Source organism: Microtus ochrogaster (assembly GCF_000317375.1).
Source record: "Microtus ochrogaster isolate Prairie Vole_2 chromosome 14 unlocalized genomic scaffold, MicOch1.0 chr14_random_3, whole genome shotgun sequence".
In the NCBI taxonomy this organism is placed as follows: Eukaryota; Metazoa; Chordata; class Mammalia; order Rodentia; family Cricetidae; genus Microtus; species Microtus ochrogaster.
Window position 1 is genome coordinate 12,872,535 of NW_004949098.1, and position 5,786 is coordinate 12,878,320.

General features: G+C 54.8%; 1 pseudogene; it reads right to left on the reverse strand.

Annotated features, from left to right (window-relative positions):
- Positions 1 to 1,342: 1,342 nt before the first annotated feature.
- Positions 1,343 to 5,136, reverse strand: LOC101990282 (annotated as a pseudogene).
- Between the last annotated feature and the right edge of the window lie 650 nt (positions 5,137 to 5,786).

The following is a 5,786-nucleotide window of genomic DNA, read 5'->3' on the forward strand; positions in this document are numbered from 1 at the left end:
TAATAAAGACCAAACCCCTATTTGCCTTTTATTTTAAACATACTGCCTGTTGTTGATATATATTTATTGTGCACTCAAGATGCAAGGTTAAGCCGTATTCAAGAAGCTAGTGTGAGCCATGAAGGTGACAGGCCAGTAGGGCAGAGCTAACTAGAAAAGGCAGAGAGAAGAGAATGAACCAAGACTGCCCAGGGAACTTGGAGGAGGCTGGGAAATGAGTGGGGTGACAGACATGTCTGTCTTTCTGAGCTCGCTCCTTCAGCCCCAACAAACACAGAGGTTTGGGGGTGCTGTAGGGTGGAGAGCTGCCCTATATAGCATCCCCACAATAAAGGGTGCAGGTGTGCAGCTGGGAGCCTGGGGGTGAGGGGCAGAAGCTCTGCCTGACTCCCCTCAACTCCCGGGAGGCAACTGCTCTCCCCTCCAAGGTCCCTCTCAACCACTTCCTAAGCCACTTTCAAACCCCTTTGCTTCCAAAGGGTACAATGGACTCCTTGGTCATTTTATTTTATTTCATTTTTCTCTACACAAAACACATTTTTATTAAAGTGAAAGATCTAGGGAGCTATACATAGAAAGCAACAGTGAAAAGGGGGAGGGTGGCAGGGGTGGGAGAGGAGAGTCCCACCCCTCACTCTACCCTCCCAGCCCTGGAGCCCCTGAGGAGCTGTCATGGCAGGAGGCAGCTGTCAGCTCTGAACTCTTCCAAGCTAGGAAGGCCCCCTTTGGGGGGGGGGGGCACCCAGCAAGAATTTCCGTGGCATTGTGGGCTCAGTGGGGGCTCCCAAGCCCTAGTAAGTTAGCAGAGGGAGTGTGAATTCCCCTGAGCAAGAAGCACCGTGGCATGATGTGGTTGTTTGACTTGGGAACTGTGGGGCTAGGGCAGATCCCAGGTCTCACGAAGGGCGTGTGTGTGTATGTTTGCCTGTGCATGAGTGAGAATAGATATTGATGGGGGCAAAAGGGAACAGGGGTCTTTGGGGTCTTTGCAAATGGCCACGGATGGCAGACATAGCCCTGCCTGGTTGCTAGACACAGGGAAGTGCTGTTCTCCCCTGTAACCAGATTAGCCACCACCAAAGGCCTGGCTACTGCCCCTGCTGGACCAACCAGGTAGGCTCAAAGAGGGTACCCTTGTGGCCCCAGAGTCCTCAGGCTGAGGGAAGGTGGCTAGCTGGCTCCCGGCGCCCAGGATGTAGTGTGCCCGGCCCCCAAAGGGCGCCGGTTTGAGGTTTTGGCTTGCTCCTTTGGAAACGGAAAAGAAAGAGGGAAATGGGAAAGGACACAGAGGAGAAGCAGGAGGTGACAGGTGGAACAAGAGGGGATCTGGAATGATGTTATGTTAGGGCGCCTCTACAGCTGCTGTCTGTGCTGTGGGGCCTGGGGCTCCTCTGGCAGAGGGTCTGCTTTGGAGAAGTTCATCTCCAGGATGTGCCGCTGTAAATGCCGCACCCACTCTTCCTGGATGGAGAGTGGGCCCTGGAATTCCACTTCACAGAACCTGCACTTGAGGGTATAGATGTTGCCCACAAACTTGACCAGTGATGTCTGGGGGGGGGGGCGAGGCACCAGGGAGGGGACTGGTCGGACCCGGAGTGGGGGTTGCCGCACCTCTTCCAGCTTCTGTTGTAGGTCATTGGCATCCTCACCACCCTGAGCTGCAGAGGCATCTGATGGGCCGGCTTGTCTGCATTCAAATTTGTTGATATTTTGCCGTTGGTGCTCCTCTGACTTCACGGTCCCAGGTGGTCTTGTTGCCAGAGGCCGTTCACCACTGTCAGCTGCCCTGCCAGCCTCAGGCCTCAGTCCCCCCCCCCCCCCAGCACTTCGGCCAACCCGGGACAGGCCCCCAGGTGTCAACCCCAGGGGTGGCCGTTTGTCACTGTCACAGCCAGCACTGTGGAACTTCTTGGTAAAGGGGCGGCCACTCTGGATGTAGCTTTGATAGGCACCCACTTTCTGGGGCTGGTGTTTGATCCACTCACTCAGCGTCTCGATGGGGGAGACGGTGACACGCCACTCTGTCACACCCAACTGCCGAAGGTGTGCCCTCGCATGGCTGGCTAGGGCTTTGCGGTTTTCAAAGTAAAGGCCACAGAGCTCACAGCAGGCCTCGGTGGAGGAGTGGGAGGTCTTCTCGTGGAGAGTCTTTGCCTTGAAGGGCAGTTCAGTCTGGATGTAGGTCTTGGCCTTGACCTCTGCTGGGAGGACACGATCCTCCTGTAGGGGCCGTTTGGTTGCCACTGGGCCCAGGTAGCTGGTGGTAGAAGGCTTAGCTCCCGTGATGGGCGACAGGCTGAGCTCCGGGGGAACCTGGGCCAGCCCAGCTCCTGGTTTTCCAGGCCAGCTAGCCAGGGGTGACAGAGGCAGTGGGGAATGCATAGCCCCAGGAGCTGCTGTCGGGGAGCCATCCTCAGCCAGAGCAGGAGCCAGGTCTCCAGCTGGAGGCTCTTTCTTGATGAGGCGCAGCTTGGACTTCTTCTTCAGGATCTCTTGAAGTGTGTCAATGGGTGAGCCATTGACAGACCACTCAGTCACACCCATCTGGCGCAGGTGGGAGCGAGCGTGGCTGGACCCTTGCGGTTCTTGAAGAACTCACCACAGAACTGGCAACCGATGTCACGTACTGGCTCTGCCCTGGATGATAGGTTCAAAGGTGCCATATCTTCTCGAGGCGTGCCCCAGGGACCCTCAGAAGGGTGTGGCTCCCCATGCAGGGCCCCTGGCATCATCTCCCGCTTGATCTCCACTCCCATTTGTTCAGGTTTCAGTTTCTTGGGCAAGGAAGGAGTAGCCAGGCCTGAGAACATCTTCCGGGCCGTGGGAGGAGGAGGAGCAGTTGGTGAGTGGCCCAGGGGTGAAATGTGACGACCCGAGGGACTGCGGGCTTCTAGTGAGCTGCCAGGACCTCCGCTACCCACCACCTTGGCTAGGGCTTTTGGGTTAGGCCCTGGTGGGTAGAGGTGTCCACCTGGCCTGGATTGGGTCCATCTCTTCAGGATCTCCCGCAGTGTGTCAATGGGTGAGCCGTTCACGTACCACTCAGTCACACCCATCTGGCGGAGGTGGGAGCGCGCGTGGCTGGACAGGCCCTTTCGTGTCTCAGCAGGCACCGCAGACCTCACAGGTGGTCAGGCTCTGGGCCTTGAGGTCTGGCAGCTCCTGTTTGCTGCCATGAGGAACCTCTGCAGCCACTTTGCTGCTCAGCCAACTGGCCATCGGCTCCAGGGTCCCAGAGACAGGCAAGCTCTTCTTTGGGAGTAAGGGAGACCCCAAGTCCATGGCCACCATTGTGTTTTTCCTCAGAACAAAGGCCCGGCGCGGGCACGGGCCCAGGACCCTGGTCCGGCTCGGCCTTGGGCCCGTCCTGCGAAGGTGGCGGCGCCGGGAAAACCACCGGGCCTGGACTCGGGGGAACTTGGCGAGGGCGCCCCCGTGGTCGCGCGCTCCCGGGCACCCCCCCCCCCACACACACACACACGCGCTGTCCCCGCCGCCCCCTTGCTCTCCACTTTTGTCACTCGGCACTGGGCGTTGGAGGCGGCCCTCTTGGCTCCCAGAAACCCTGTCCAAACTGAGACAGAGGCCTTCAGAGTCTTCTCAAGGAGGATGGGCAGAGCGTTGGGATGACGCTATGGTCCAGGTAACTCCACAATGACGGGCTGTGAACACAAAGTCTGAGAATGCAGCAGTTGCTCAGTCCACAATGCTGGATGTCTCTGTTGGTCTTCGTTATGCTCTGGATTTCAGAAGAATGGGGCTCTCATGCAGTGAAGGAACAGATGTCTGGACGAGGTGAGGGCAAACAGGCAAAGAGCCACTCCTTGGTCATTTTAATCTGACCCCGTTGGAATTGGTAACTGTCCCAAGCCCAGGCACACAGAGACAGGGCTTGTGGCAGATCGGCTGTCCCTGTGACTGTCAGACAATGGCCACCCTTGGCAGGAGGTACCTGAGCATATGCCAAGTGGGAAAGAACTTAGCAAGCAGACACCCTGGGCTCTGGAATGGACCTGGAGCCTGGCCAGTTTCCTGTACCCCCAATACTACATGTGTGTAAAGGGAAACCAGAAGAAAAATGTATCCTCAACAGAAGCAAAGTGCTGAGACTTCCCCTTTGCTCTCACCTATGAGTCTAAATGGTCCTCAAACCCAATGGGAGGTGCGGGAGCCTTGCAGAAAGGGTCACCCTGCCCTTCCGCTCAACTCTTGCTTAGCCTCCACCCACATTTTATTGCCCGTTGCCCAGATGTGGCAGAATTCAAGACATAACACATGTCTGTCCGCCATCTACAAAGGCATGCAGCAAGGAGCCACTGCAGACCCCGCCCTCCAGGAGAAGACACAATGTATCATTTGGTCATGAACTGACACTCTCACGTGAATGGGGTCATCTCTGACTGGAGCTTGTGAAGGGAAACATCCCAGACAGCATCCTCTTGCTCTGACAAATCTGTAGATCAAGCCGGTTGAGGCACCCCTATTTTCGGGTGGCTTTTAGAAAGTGCCATTGTCTTATGTTAATGTACCCTTAAAAACCAGGGAGGAAGTGTGGTCTTGGTGGGTGCTCCAAGGTACCAGTAGGAGGGCCCGAGTTTTCTTTCTAGCTCTATTCCTTGTTTGAGGAGCTCATCTGAGCAAGGGAGAGGGTATTGAGAATGGATCGTCCCTGCACCCTAGCTAGCCAGCAACTCCTCCCTAGTGGATGGCTGGGTGATGGAACTGTGACACCATTGTATGCTTCTCAACAGTGAAGATAAAAAAGAATAACTACTGAGCAGAACAGCAACAGTAGTGTCCCCATTAGGAATTCCGAGAGGCCCGCCAAGGCTTGTTACAGGTCTACAGCAGCGGGAATGGATTCCTTCCTGTAGAAAAGGCCTTAAACCCAATCAGAAAGCAACTGGTTGCCCCACAATGATTGTGCCCATATTACCCCAGAGTGTATATCACACCTGGCAGTCTGGCAGTATAGCACAAGTGGTCTGCAGCCGAGTGAGACTGTTGGTCCCCGCGAGCAGCTTGCACAGCGCCTTCTGGTAGTATGAAAACATCCCACACGGAGGAAGCCTCCAGCAAGTCCTCACTTGATTTCTCTATACCCTGCAGGGAAGTGTGTGGAGTCTTCAGTGACATGGTCTCACTGTCTACTTCTAGTGCAATTAAGAACTGTGGCAATAACCCAGACTGTTTTGAAGTACAGACAAACTCTGAAATGCGGAGTTCCTTGCAAACAGGACTGTTCTGAGGAACTTGGTAACCAGAACCACTCAGTGAGTGCACAAGGACAGTGTTGAAATCGGCAGAATTTCTGGGCCCGGAGACCACTCGTAGACTTTCAGGGAAAGCCGGAGAAGCAGCAAGGATGATAGGAAAAGTTAGATGAATTACCAGAGCCCAGTCACACAGAAAGAACCCTAACCCAATCTCTTTACCCTCAGCATAGATGCCTTCTTATGTCCCCGGCTGGGTACAAAGGGGGACAATTAAAAATCCCCACTTCCTTGAAATAGAAGAGGCTGAACAAATATCAGGGTCTGCTTTGTAAAGCAGGTTGTGAGGGGTTGGTTGCAGAAGCGCAGTTAAACTACACAGTGCCAGCATACAACAGGTGCTCAATAAATGCAGGCAATGACTAATAGATGAGGCTTGTGTCAGTAAACATGTGTCCATCTGGCTGCTCTGAATGAGATTAGATGGAGCAAGACTTCTGTGGCAATACATACAAATACATGTGTTTACATGTCTGTGTGTATGTGAAAAAGAGTGTGTGTGCATGCCTGCCT